Below are 15,328 nucleotides of genomic sequence, written 5' to 3'. Positions count from 1 at the left end.
CACTTACCCATTTGACTAATCCTATAATAACAACAGCTTTCAAATTCCTACGTTCATACAACCAGAAAAAAGAAAGCTAAAAGAGTTTAAGATATAGAGCCAAAGTACCATATTCAAATGATTTGGATTAGTTCTTTTTATTCCTTCAACACGGTCATGTCATTGATTTGAAATACAACTGCAGTTGACTCATGAACAACACAGGGTTCAGGAGTACCAATCCCCGATGCAGTCAAAAATCTGCATGTAATTTTTGAGTCCCCCAAAGCTTAGCTACTAATTTCTTACTATTGACCAGAAGCTTTACTGATAACATAGTCTATTAACACATATTTCATATGTTATATGTATTATATACTGTAATCTTACAATAAAGTAATCTGGAGAAAATGTTATTAAGAAAATAATGGAAAAAATACATTCACAGTACTGTGCTGTATTTATCCAAAAAAGTCCACATATAAGTTGACCACTGCAGTTCACACCCATGCTGTGAAGAGGCAACTGTACTGGAAATATTGTTTGTAATCAGTTTGGTGGGATAGTTATTCTCTAACTTTGTTGATTTAATTTCATTTTTAAATATGTAGAATATTAATATGCTTTCAAATGCCAACACTGTACATAAAAGTACACCCAGACACCTGTCTTTCTGCCTGCATCTCTTTCATCCCATTCCTTCCTTACAGGTAACCACTTTCAGTGCTTCCTGATTTATCCTTTTATGTTTCTTTTTGAAAAGGTAAGTGGATATGTGTTTGTGTCCTTATACTCCATGTTTCTTATATAATAGTTAACTTAATACACAGATTTTTTCTTATTTTGCTTTTTTCACTTAATAATGTATCCTAGAAATGACTTCTTATCAGTTCGTAGAGCTCTTCCTCTTCTTCTTCTTTTTTTTTTTTTAATAGCTGGGTAGTATTCCATTGTGTGTATGAAATTTTTTCAACAAATCTCCTGTATTTAAGCATTTGTAATAATTTGCAATGACAAGTAATGCAATAAGAATAATGGTGTACATATGTAGTTGTGTACAGTTGGAAGTGTACCTTTAGAGTAAATTCCTAGAAGCAGAATTTCTGGGCCAAAGATTAGAGCATGTATAGTTTTAATCAAGTCCACTTTATCTGACATCAAGATCTAACCTTCTGATTTCTTAAGCTGTTTTTATGTGCCTGCTATACCTCTTCCCATATGTTTACTTATAGCCTCTTTGAATCTTGTGTTTTGGGCGTGTCTCCTATAAATGTATAGACTTGCGTTTTGCTTTATCAACCAATTTGAAAATCTTTTTCTTTTAATAGATGATTTAGACCCATTTATAGCTCACAATGATGAATGTGTTTTGTACCAACTCTAATATATAATGTGATGCTGTAATTACTTGGTTTACTATGGTGTACTTGCCATTTTACTTTCTCATTGTGGTATGAATCTCTGCTGGTTTTAAAATTTATGTTTAGTTTAGGAAGATTTATCTTTGTCCTATACCCAATTTTGGATTTCAACACCCAATTTTCATCAAAAGTTAATGGCTATAAATAATAAATAATTTGATTTAAGTACAAATGTTTCTAGACACTAACAAATGCTTTTATACGTTACAAACTCAGTTTTAACAGGGCATTAGATTGTACACCACTGTGGCAGAATATCTCAGCTGAGAAAGAATGAGGCTCAAGTCTTGCCCAGAAGATTTAAACCATGACACACATGGACCAAATTCTTCTTGATTCTATTGAGCTCAGTTTGCAAATAAATGATCTCGAAGGATAAGGGTTCGGGACACTTCACATAACCTGTTTGTATAGGTAGGGTTATGATGGCTACACCTCCTTATCCCAGCCTCTTCTTTGCTCCCACACTGTTATTTTGATACAGCTAAAAGTTCAACTCCCCAGCTCAGCTCCAGTCCCTCCTAATGAGGGAAGCGTAACACTATCCAGGCATCTCCCAGCACGGTGATCCAAATGTCGTTGCTCTGCACAGTCTGATTTATATCAGCTTGGTTAAAAATCACCCACATGTTGGAAACCCCCTGTGGAGAGGTGTGTACTGGCCCCAGGCCACAGCTCGCTTCTTCTTATTTTCTTCTCTCTGCCCCAAAATCTGTGGTTGGAGGGACCTGCTGTGTATTTGTGAAATTATCCTCATAGGGACTCAGAGAAGAACTCTGGCCTCCTTGAAATAATTTACACCTAATTTAGTTAAAGGAGCATAAATGATGGGCCTGCTTTCTACCATCAATAAGAAGCATCACTTGCAAGATTTTTCATGCAAGGTTTGAGCACATGCTGCAATGCTTTCTATCTTCTGGGGCTAGAAAAAAATCTCTTAGAGTAAGAGATTATTTTTGACAATATGGTTCTAAATCCTTGGGAGGAAAAAAAAAAAGTCAGGGCAGATGGCCTGGGGCCAGTCAGGAAACCCTTAATCACCCAGAAAAACAAGGAACGAGAGAGGTCATTATTCTTAGTGGGCCAGACTGTAAAACAATGTTTTTAAGTCTTCAGATTTATAGCAAAGCACCTTGAAATATCTCAGGCAATTATGAAGAACAAAACTGCTCCAAAAGGCATTATGCAAAATTTTCCTGCTCTTTTTCCTTAAACAAACAAAACTGCCTAACAGTCTTCTAACCTCACTCCAGAGCCTTCCCTATTGTATCTATCACTGAATACTTTCACCGTGCTAGATTTAACACAATGACTAAATAAACCCTAAACACAATCACAATTTAATGGAAGGAGAAATTAACTGCAGACAAGATGCACACACTTATTCCTTTTCAAGCATATAATGTATGTAATGGATGTAATATCTTCCACCTGCAAAAAGACTACAAGAGATTGACTAGACAGCCTTCAGGTGGGTGGGCTATACTAGACCAGTAGTCATAAATCCTGAAATGAAAGGCAGTAGTAGAGATTTAAAAGATAATGAAATTAATAGTTGTTGAGCCCTGCTATGTGCCAAGCTTTCTTCTAAATCCTTTCGTTATACATTATATAATATGCACATTAAATAATTTAATATTTATAACAAACTGTGAAACAAAAGCTTATTATCAATGTTTTTATAAATAAATTGCAACATTCATTGATTAAGAGACTTGCCCAACCTCACGCAGCTGGCATGTGGCAAAGTTAGAACTCATTTCTGAAGTCCATGCTCATTCTACAGCTCCAAACTAGCAATGGGCAGGTCCATGTGGAAACAGGGCCTAAAACATGATACAACAAAATAACGCAATAACCATTTCCCATACCAAAAATTAATAATAGTGACTATCCCCATGTCACTCTTATTTACAGTACATATTCACCAACATACTCATAATACTGTTTTATCTCTATACGTAAAGGAGAGAGAGTGAAAAGAAGAAAATCTATAATCTTTTTTTTTAAAAGATTTTATTTATTTATTTGACAGAGATCGCAAGTAGGCAGAGAGGCAAGCAGAGAGAGAGAGAGAGGAGGAAGCAGGCTCCCCGCTGAGCAGAGAGCCCGATGCGGGGCTCGATCCCAGGACCCTGGGATCATGACCTGAGCCGAAGGCAGAGGCTTTAACCCACTGAGCCACCCAGGTGCCCCGAAAATCTATAATCTTGAATAGTCATCCTATGCTATCATGAATCTATCTCCAACTATAAAGAAATTATGATCAGACATGAAAGGAAGTCTTTGTAGAAGAACAGTTACCTTTAGAAATAGGATGAAGCCAAGAAAAATTGTTGAAATTTCTAGACATAGTTGACTACTATTGCAATGAAAATAAAATTTGATTCTATTTGAGGTGATATTAATATGCAGTTTAGAACAATTCTGGAACACGAGAGGTAGAAACCCTGTACCTTGTTTTTATTACCACCTAGAAGATAAAAAGGGAAAGATAGATTTATAAAATCCATCTGTTTGCTTTTTATAGCAAACCACACACAATAAAGAATTGATATCTAAAATAAAAAGAATTGAATATAGGGCTTTTGCATCTAGCGCAAAAATAGAGAATACAAATTCATAAGATCTTAAAATGCTTAAAATGACAAGAAAAGTAACTATTGGCTGTTAAATTAGCTATTAGCTGTTAAACACAAAAGGCTTACAGTGAGCACACACAGGCACAGATGTTAGGAAGCTCTGACACTGAGTGGGAATGTGGTAAGATCCAGGTCATAGATCAACAGTTTATCTTTCAAATTCTTAGTGGTCCAAGTAGTATTTCTGATTTTGGAATTTCTTTTGGGTCTTTTCATATGAAAGGCAACATACTTTCTTGAAGAAATAATACACACTGAGAAGTCAAGCAAACTGTGTCTTAGTCCAATTGAATCACCTACTTAGGTGATCTACCTGGGCCACAGTTTCCTCATCTATAAAATATAAAGAAATACTAGCTAGATTATTATTTATATTAGATTATTATATTATTAAATAAAACTAGATTCAAGATCATCTAAGATCATTTTCAAGTATAAAATTCTGATTTTGAGCTATATTATGGCAATAAATAATTTTTTGTTTGAAAGGGTGGCTTATAGCCCTGAGTTCCTTAAACTCTTCTCCCTGAAAGGAAATCAGGATAAGGGTTTATGGGAACATGGATGGAAAATCACATTCAGAGACAACTCCAACAAATTATAGACATACATTCCTTTGACCTTAATATTTACTAAGTTATGTCCTACTGATATGACTTTAAAAAGAATGACATATAATGCTTCTAGAACATAACTTTTTTTCACAACTAACATACAAAGGTGAATTATTGATGCTTAGATCAAGTTTCCTGGCTCTCAGCAAGAATAATTCCATTTGTATTAATTAACCTTTGGAAACCTGGTAAATGTTTGTCCAAATGAGTAAGTAGCTGCTGTTAAAAAGAAATAAAAGATTAAATGCATTAGGTAAAGTTACACATAAAAGTTATAAGCTATAAATTATAGAACTGTAAAGTGATATGATAATTAAAATTACATGAGGAATTTAAATATAAAGCTTATACATTTTTAGAAGAAATGCACACCAATCAATATGAAAAAGTATGCCTACAGATAAAATAGTGAAGATCTTTTTGTGGAAACAATAAAGATAGAAACTAGAAACTAAATTATCTTGGAAGAATTAAGACCAGATGTCTATGAATCAATAAATCAATAAATCAGTAGGGACTAAATTCATATTTTAGAGGAAAACCTCTCATTTTGGACCACACAGTAAATCCCTACTAAGCATTATTTACAATAAATACATATTTTAAAAGTTGATTCAGAAAGGTTAATAAAAATAGTCATATATACAACATAATAAATGCACACAAATGGAATGGTATGGTCACCAGAATTCCAATGTATCTCCCAAGATTTCCTTCCCCCTGATGTGCATGCCCTTAGACTGGAAATATGATCGGTTTTACTCCCATGATTAAATTATGTTATATGACACAATCAGTCCTAAGGAGGGAAGTTATCTAGGTAGGCCTAAAATAATCACATGAGCCCTTTCAAAGCAGTTTTTTCCAACAGGTAGAAGAAGAGAAAGTCAGAGATCTGAAGCACTGAAAAGATTTAATATAGCGTTTCTGGCTTGAAAATGAAGGCGGCCATTTGGCAGCCTCTAGGATCTGTGAGCAGTTCCCAGCTGACACCTCAAAAGGAGAAAAGGACCTCCATCATAGGAACACAAAGAAAAGAATCATGCCAACAAGAATACACTTGGAAGCAGCTTCTTCTCCAGAGCCTCCAGACAAGAACTAAGTCTTGTATCTTGATTTCATCCTTGAGAAGCCAGCAATAGTGTTCATATTACTGACATACAGAATGGTGAGTTAATAAATGGGTGGTGTTTTAAGCCACAAAGCTCATGATAATCATTATGCAGCAACTGAAAAGGTATACATAGAGAAAGGTATTTTAAGATCTATTTGAGATTGATGAGTGCCTGGGTGACTCAGTCAGTTAAGCATTTGCCTTCAGATCAGGTCATGATCCCAGGGTCCTGCCCCATATCAGGCTCCCTGCTTCGTGGGGAGACTGTTTCTCCCTCTCCCTCTGCCTCTCCCCCTGCTTGTGTGCTCACTCTTTTACTCTCTATCTCTGTCAAATAATTAAATAAAATCTTTTTTAAAAAGATCTATTTAAGATTGAACTGAAGCAATAAGATATCAAACAAGACAAAAAAGGCATCTTATTACAGAAATGATGCAATTCACAATGAATATATAAAGCAAGTATGAACAAATAACCACAAAATAACCTGGCTCAACACTCACAATGAGAAAACTATAGTAAATAAAAGGGTAAATATTTACAAACACATTAGCAGAAGTAAACTTTATTTCACTTATTTCAATCCATATTGGATAAAGTGAGCAAAAATTAAGTAAAGATAATAGGAAACCTGATAACATATTAGTGGAATAGTTTTAATTTGAATTTGGGACTCCTGGGTGGTTCAATCAGTTAAACATCTGACTCTTGGCTTTGGCCCAGATTGTGATCTCAGGGTCGTGAGCTCGAGCCCAGACTCGGGCTCTGCACTCAGCACAGAGCCAGCTTGCGATTCTCTCTCCCTTTCTCTCTGCCTCTACCCACTCATACTCTCTTTTGTGACCATACTCTTTCTCTCTCAAATCAAAATCAAACAAACAAAAAAAAACACTTTTTTTTAAAGAAATGTTTAAACTCAACTTCCCTAAAAAAGTCAATACAATTTGCTTTTAAGTGATAGTGAAGGTGGCTTCATTTTAACTTCTAGTTTTAATGATTTGTTACCAGAAAATTTTATCTGAGGTTGAATAATACATGACCAATTTTCTATCAGAGTTCAAGAATATTATTCCCATTGTAAGTGCACAAATGTTAATTAAAGTCAACAGTGGAGATAATCTACAGAGAATAGAAAATGAGAAAAGAATCTAGAGAGACCCATGAGGAGTCTCAGGATTTGAACAGAGGAAGAAATGAGTGATTGAGAAGGACTTTCCAGAGAGGTAGAAGGAAAATCAGAGCCTAAACTTTTTACACATAGGAAGGTTTTCATGAAGAAGATCATATGGACACTACCAAGTGCTGCTGAAAGTTCAAAAAGCATAAAGAATAAAACAAGTACTATTGGATTTGTTGACAACATTACTAATGATCTTAGCAGGGGACATTTCGATTGAGAATGTGAGGAAATGGATAAAGCAATTTTTCCCATAAATTCGATAACAAAGAATTAAGAGTAGCAGGAGGGGAAAGTGGTATTGAAGAGTTATTTTTAAATAGATGGAGAAGATCTAAGAATATTCAATTCTTCATGAGAAGGATCTGGCAACCAGAGAGAGAAAAAGAGACATGGAGAGGGAGAGGGAGATTCATGAGAGGGAAGGGGTAAATGGAAGTGTTTCTTATGTTGGAACACCATTTTCACTCAAAGGTCCCTCCGAGTCTAGATGTGAAAGAAATCAACAAGGCTAAAGATTGTAACTAGTACTTATGGCCAAAATATTTTTAAAAATCTTTGAAAGTGGTAGATTCAGTTTCTTCTAAAGGTTATTCTGGAACATATGAGCAGAAGAGTTTTTTTGTGGCATATTCTTTAGTGGTATCCCTATCTTAACCATGGTATAATTAGAAAACTGAATTTTAGAATTAGACAGACACATGTTTTTATTCTCCTAAACCTTGTGCTAGATATTTGATGTTGGACAAACCTTTCTGAACCTCAAGTTTCTCATTTTTATAATGTGGATGGTAGGGGCACCTGGCTGGCTCAATTGATAGAGCTTATGACTCTTGATCTCAAGGTTGTGAGTTTGAGCCTCACACTGGGTGTAGAGATTACTTAAACATAAAGTCTTCAAAAATAAATAAGTAAAAATAAAATGTGGATGGTAATTTCTATCTTACAGTATTGTCAGGTAGTTAAGGTGATGAACATAAGTTATATAAGACAGTGGCTGACATATGAAAGATGTCTATGAAGATAGTGAGTCTATCTTCATAAGATTAATTACATGTTGAGGATAAGATTTATTACCTTTTTTGATTTTTTGTTTTGATTTTTTTCATCATTCTCTTTGATTAAGTATTTCCATAGCAGAAGCCAAAATTTTGTAACTCATATAAACAAGGCCATATAACAGACATTCAATAACTGTATACTGACACATATACAGGTATACATGTGTGTATATGAAGGTAAATGTGAGCAAATAGTAAAAAATTGAATTACAAATTCAGTAAGCAGAAAAAGAAGTGTTTATATGAAATGAGATTCAATGTAATACTCAAAAAGTCAACAGACGTAGGTCTGAACCTCGGCTTCCACACTTACTAACTGTATTAGTTAAGGTTTTCTAGAGAAACAGAACCAATAGGATGTGTGTATATACATAGGAAGAGACTTAAGGAGTTGGCTCATGTGATTGTGGGAGCTTGGCGAGTCCAAAATCTGAATCTACAGGCCAGAGATTCAGGAAAGAGTTGCACTTAGAGTACAAAGGCAATCTGTTCTTGAACCATGAAGAGTCAGTGTCACAGATGGAGTCCAAAGGCAGACTTACCAGCAAAAATCCCTCTTGCTTGGAGGGGGTTTTTTTGTCGGTATTTTATTCTATTCAGGTCTTCAACTGATTGGATGAGGCACCCATATTATGGAGGACAATCTGCTTTACTCAAAATTCCCCAATTTAAATGGTAATCCCATCCAGAAACAACTTCATAGAAACATCTAGAATAACGTTTGAGCAAATATCTGGACACCTTGGCTCAGCCAAGTTGATGTAATAAATTAACCATCATATTAGCTGTAGAAGCTTAAGCAAATAAATAGCCCTTTCTGAACTTCTGTCTGGGTAAAATTAGGTTAATGATATTTACCTCCTTGAGTTACAAGATTATGTACATATACTTAGCATATAGTAGACAAGTAACAATAACTAGTGTTCATCTACATGTTATATATGTTCAACATCCCTCAATTGTAATGAAATAAATGAATAAAAATGGAAACCAAAAAATAATGTTTTGAATATGTAAATTCACAGAGCTGATGAAGCACAACACAATAGAGAATATTTTATTCCTGTTTACTCTCTATGCTTACAGGGGACTATATTTTATGGTGTTCCTACAACTTGATTTAAGGCTCCATTGGTGAGATGCCCCAAACCACAGGTAGGTATGTGTTAATGATCACTGACATGCCCTTTGCCATGCTGAAGCAATCATCTGCTGTCAAATTCTTGTGACATGTAAACCAGCAGAGTTTCACTATTTAAAAAAAAAAAATGTTTAGTATATTGCCCAGCCAAAAACAAAGAAATATTAATGACCTTTCATTGGGAAGATTAAAATAGAATTTTTTAAGGATGGCTAAATGCATCCAGTTAAAATAGAAGCTCTTCATAATCCCTGACCTTTGCTCCAAATTTTACCAAAGCCTCTTTCTGAGGTTTGAGGAAGTTCAGCATTTCCCCCCAATTATTCTTCATTTTTGCTTCTCTCTGCAGTTTTGTGTTCCAGCTGGAATCTAACATACCCAAACGTCCCAGATGAAGCTGTTCTTATAAGATGTCCAACCCAGTTTTCAAGACTTAAGAAGTTCGGATACTTCAGATAAGGTTTGGGATCAGTAGCCAAGCACTTGGATACTTACCTAAATTGAACCTTCTACGTTTTGCCGGATATTAGCTCCTATTATTGGAGATAAATATTACCTCCAATAAGCTCTCCATGTCTTAGCCATATCTGGCTCTCACACAATGTTAAGATGTTGCACACTTGACAGTTTGCATGTTTTGTGGATATTTTTGTTTTGTAATATTTAGTAAATTACAGCCAACAGAGGAAATAAAGAAGTATTTGCTGAGCCATTTATATTTTTGCCAATTACAAATATTATTTTATACTTAAAGATGTATAAGTTTTAGGCTTAGAAATGGGGATCACGGGCAGCTGCGTGGCTCAGTGGATTAAGCCTCTGCCTTCAGCTCAGGTCATGATCTCTGGGATCTGGGATCGAGTCCCACATCGGGCTCTCTGCTCAGCAGGAAGCCTGCTTGCTCCTCTCTCTCTCTGCCTGCCTCTCTGCCTACTTGTAATCTCTGTCAAATAAATAAATAAAATCTTTAAAAAAAAAACAAAAGAAATGGATATCACCTAATTCTATGGCAGATGGGGCATATGGTACACAACTAGGATTCACTATTTTTCCCCCAACATAACCAGCATGAATAATAGGTAAATATTTCAGAATCTAGACAGAAAACCAAGTGCAGCAAATTCATTTTTATTTAAAAGAAAGAAAAACAGGGATAATGGCTCAAAATGGCTACTTTGCTGAACACAACTCTCCCCTCCTACTGGGGAGATAAATATAAAAATTTATATCAATAAAATGATAGTAAAGAAATAAACCTTTGACAGTGAAGACAAAAGGAAAGGGATAAGAGCAGGTAGAAGACTGTAAGAAATCTATACAAATCAGAGATAAGATGTAAGGGTGTTGCTATGGTTAAAGATGAGCAAGAAAGGGCAGTCCAGAATGTACAAAAGGGAATTACAGGAGGAAGAAAGCTGACCTTCCACCCAAATTCAAAATGGTTGGAGGTATAGGATCAGTTCAGCCAGTTCAGAGTGAGGAGGAAGGCCAAAAATAGGGTCCCTGTGAGTGTTGTAATCTGTAGCAATCATCGATTACATTATCAATGACCTCATTTCCTTTCAATGCATACCCCACCCTGGATCATTCCCGTGGGTGTCGTTTCTCCAACTAAAATGTCTTATTCACCAGTCAGCATCTAGGTATGATTCTGCACCTCTGAGGAAAATCTCTGTCCCTAGCATAGGAAGAAGAAAAAGAAATGCAGTAGACCCAAATCAAGGCAGGAATCACAGAAAGTAAATCATCTAGAGGAACATTTCATAGCTCAACAGTTGAGTAGCATTATCAGATGGTTTCTTTTCTTTTTTTTTTTATCAATAATTACTTTATTTTTTTAATTATTATTTTTTTTATTTCTTTTCAGTGTAACAGTATTCATTGTTTTTGCACCACTCCCAACTTCACTTCTGGATATATATCCAAAGGATATATAACCAAAGTGTCCATCAAAGAATGAAGAGAAATAGAAAATATAATATACATACACAATGCAGATAATCACATCAAAAAATGGACAGAAGACATGAACAGACACTTCTCCAGTGAAGACATACAAATGGCTAACAAACACATGAAAAATTGCTCATCATCATTAGCCATCAGGGAGATTCATATCAAAACCACATTGAGATACCACCTTACACCAGTTAGAATGGCCAAAATTAGCAAGACAGGAAACAACATGTGTTGGAGAGGATGTGGAGAAAGGGAAACCCTCTTACACTGTTGGTGGAAATGCAAGTTGGTGCAGCCACCTCAAGAAATTAAAAATAGAGCTTCCTTATGACCCTGCAATTGCACTACTGGTATTTACCCCAAAGATACAGATGTAGTGAAAAGAAGGGCCATCTGTACCCCAATGTTTATAGCAGCAATGGCCACAATTGCCAAACTGTGGAAAGAACCAAGATGCCCTTCAACAGATGAATGAATAAGGAAGATGTGATCCATATACACTATGAAGTATTATGCTTCCATCAGAAAGGATGAATACCCAACTTTTGTAGCAACATGGACGGGACTGGAAGAGATTATGCTGAGTGAAATAAATCAAGCAGAGAGAGTCAATTATCATATGGTTTCACTTATTTGTGGAGCATAACAAATAACATGGACAACATGGGGAGATGGAGAGGAGAAGGGAGCTGAGATTATTTCTTTTCTAAAGAAAAGAAATAGTCCTGCTTCTAGTAACGTCACTCTAATGTTTTTTGTAACTCATGAAGGTTCCCTGAGAAACCTACTGGGTCTTGTTTTGAATGACCTAGAGTGGTGTAACACGGTGAAAGACATACGAGATAGGTTCTTGTGATGAAGAAGTCAATTAGTAAATTATACTCATCCAGACATCTTTGGGCCTGAGTGTCCTCATCTTTAAAATGGAGAAGGGGGGATTGGTAAGTGAATTATGTCTCTAAACATTCTATGCTTTAACAATCAAATGTCCTGAGAATGATGAAAAACTAATGTTTTTAAAATAAAGAGGAAAAAATTATTAGAAACTTATGGCTATTGAGCCATTAAAGGTTACTGAGCATGACTGTAAGACTCTTTCAGAAATCTGACAAGACTTAAAGAGGGCTTAGAGGGGGGAAAAATTCCACAGAGGCATAAATAACCAAAGAACTTTTTTTTAATTTTTTAAAATTTATTTGAGAGAGACAGGGAGAGGGAGAGCACAGAGGGAGAAAGAGACTCCCTGCTGAGCAGAGAGCAAGATGTGGGACTTGATCCCAGGACCCTGATTTCATGACCTGAGCTTAAGGCAAATGCTTAGCCAACTGAGTCACCCAGGCACCCCAAACCAAAGAACTTAAATATCTATTAAGTGCCCAGCATGGGCATGTATTTTGTTAAGGCTGGTAATATAGCAAAAACAAGGTATATTCCCTACATTCCTGGTACAAACCAATAAATGTAAAGAAGAAGAAGGAGGAGGAGGAGGAGAAGGAGGAGGACAAGGAGGAGAAGGAGAAGAAGAAGAAGAAGAAGAAAATAAAAAAGAAAAGACACAAATGATCTGTGATCAGGGCTGTGATAGGTTAGTGTGGGATGCTATGGAAGCATATAGGAAGGTTATCTAATCCAGGAGTAAAGTGTCAGGAGAGTTCTTCCAGAGAAAATTTTGTAGAAGTTGAGCCAATAGGAGTTACTTCATCAAATAGTAGAAAACACTATCAGAAAAAAAGTTAAAATGGATTAAGGCAATTTCTTGCATGTTATCTCTGTATGTCAACCATCAAATGAATAGTTAAACATTTTACTGGCCAATTCCATGAATTTAAGTTAAGAAAAACTTACTAAAACATTTACTTCACATTTACTACAGAGAAGTGTTATCTTGTAGCAATTCAAAATTGCCTACTGTGTGATATAGACAAAGTTTGTTTCCCCACAAAATTCGTATGTTGAAACCTATTCCACAATGTGAACTTATTTGGAGGGGAGTCTTTGGGAGCTATTAGGTCATGAGGTTGGAGACCTGATGAATGGGATCAACACCTTTATAAAAGAGACCCCAGAGGGGCGCCTGGGTGGCTCAGTTGGTTAAGCATCTGTCTTTGGCTCAGGTCTTGATCCCAGGGTCCTGGGATGAAGACCCCCACCAGGATCCCTGCTCAGCGTGGAGTCTCTATTCCCTCCACCTCTCCCCCCACCACTCATGTTATCTCTCTTGCATGCTTTGCTTTCTCTCTCTCTCTCTTTCAAATAAGTAAATAAATAAATGATCTTTAAAAAAAAAAAAAAAAAAAAGGAGAGACTCCAGAGAGCTCCTTTTCCACTTCCACCACATGCGGATACAGTGAGAAGAGGGCCATCTATGAACTAGGAAGTGAGGTTTCACCAGACATGGGATCTGCTAGCCTTGATTTTCCCAGCCTTCAGAACTATAAGAAATAAATTACTATTTCTTATAAGCCACTCAGTCTATAATGCTTTGTCATAGCAGCTTACACTGCCTAAGGCACACTGCACTATTCTGGAGAGTAAATTTTTCAAGGGAGGAGGATAACAATAGGGTGGAGAGGTGAAGGGGCAGAGAGAAAAACAGCAGAAATCAAATTCTTCTTGCTCTGTTAAAAATCAGATGAGAGAGTTTTTCGATAAGACACAACATTTCATTATAAGAAATAGCAATACCGGCGGAGGGGAGGCGGGAAGGGGGGAGGGCAGAGGAGGAGAGAGCAGGGGAGCTGGGGAGCAGAGGCGGGCGCCGCACCGCTCGGCGCCCCGCATGCTCGCCGGCTCCAGAGACGCGTGGGCGGCCGCCTGGGCGCACCGGCCGGGTCACCTTGTCCAGGAGCCTCCAGGACTATTGGAAGAATGACCATTTAAAACACATCTCGGAGGAGTCAAGATGGCGGAGAAGTAGCAGGCTGAGACTACTTCAGGTAGCGGGAGATCAGCTAAATAGCTTATCTAAAGATTGCAAACACCTACAAATCCAACAGGAGATCAAAGAGAAGAAGAACAGCAATTCCAGAAACAGAAAATCAACCACTTTCTGCAAGGTAGGACTGGCGGAGAAGTGAATCCAAAGCGACGGGAAGATAGACCGCGGGGGGAGGGGCCGGCTCCCAGCGAGCGGCGGAGCAACGGCGGAGCAACGGAGCACAAAATCGGGACTTTTAAAAGTCTGTTCCACTGAGGGACATCGCTCCAGAAGCTTAACTGGGGTGAAGCCCAGGCGGGGTCAGCGCAGCCTCAGATCCCACAGGGTCACAGAAGGATCATGGGTGTCTGAGTGTCCCAGAGCTTACTGGTATTAGAACAGGGAAGCCGGCTACAGAGACAGAGCCGAGGAGTGAGCTCTAAACTCGGGGTTGCCTTGGGCCGGTTGCAGGCTCGGTCAGCTCGGAGCGCGGCCGGAGGCCAGGGTGACGGGAGTCATTGGGCGCTGTTCTCGGAGGGCGCACTGAGGAGTGGGGCCCCGGGCTCTCGGCTCCTCCAGGCCGGAGACTGGGAGGCCGCCATCTTCACTCCCGTCCTCCGGAACTCTATGGAAAGCGCTCAGGGAACAAAAGCTCCCGAAAGCAAACCCAGCAAACCCGAGAGGATTACTCAGCCCGGCCCCGGGTAAGGGCGGTGCAACTCCGCCTGGGGCAAAGACGCTTGAGAATCACTACAACAGGCCCCTCCCCCAGAAGATCAACCAGAAACCCAGCCAGGACCAAGTTCACCTACCAAGGAGTGCAGTTTCAATACCAAGGAGAGCGGCGGAATTCCAGAGGAGAAGAAAGCAAAGCATGGAAATCATGGCTTTCTCCCCATGATTCTTTAGCCTTGCAGTTAATTTAATTTTTTTTTTCTCTTTTTCAATTTTTTTTTCTCTTCTTCTGCTAAATTTTTTTAACTTTTACCGTTTTCTTTTTTTAACGTTTTTTAAATAGTTTATCTAATATATAATTTTTTTTCCTTTTTATATTTTTTATCGGCTTTCTTTTTTTAATAGTTTCCTTTTTTTTTTTTTTTCTTCTGAACCCCTTTTTATCCCCTTTCTCCCCCCCTCACGATTTGGGATCTCTTCTGATTTGGCTAAAGCATATTTTCCTGGGGTTGTTGCCACCCTTTTCGTATTTTACTTGCTCCTTCATATACTCTTATCTGGACAAAATGACAAGGCGGAAAAATTCACAACAAAAAAAAGAACAAGAAGCAGTACCAAAGGCTAGGGA

This window comes from Lutra lutra, chromosome 6, assembly GCF_902655055.1.
Source record: "Lutra lutra chromosome 6, mLutLut1.2, whole genome shotgun sequence".
Taxonomy (NCBI): Eukaryota; Metazoa; Chordata; class Mammalia; order Carnivora; family Mustelidae; genus Lutra; species Lutra lutra.
This window is presented reverse-complemented; position numbering follows the sequence as displayed.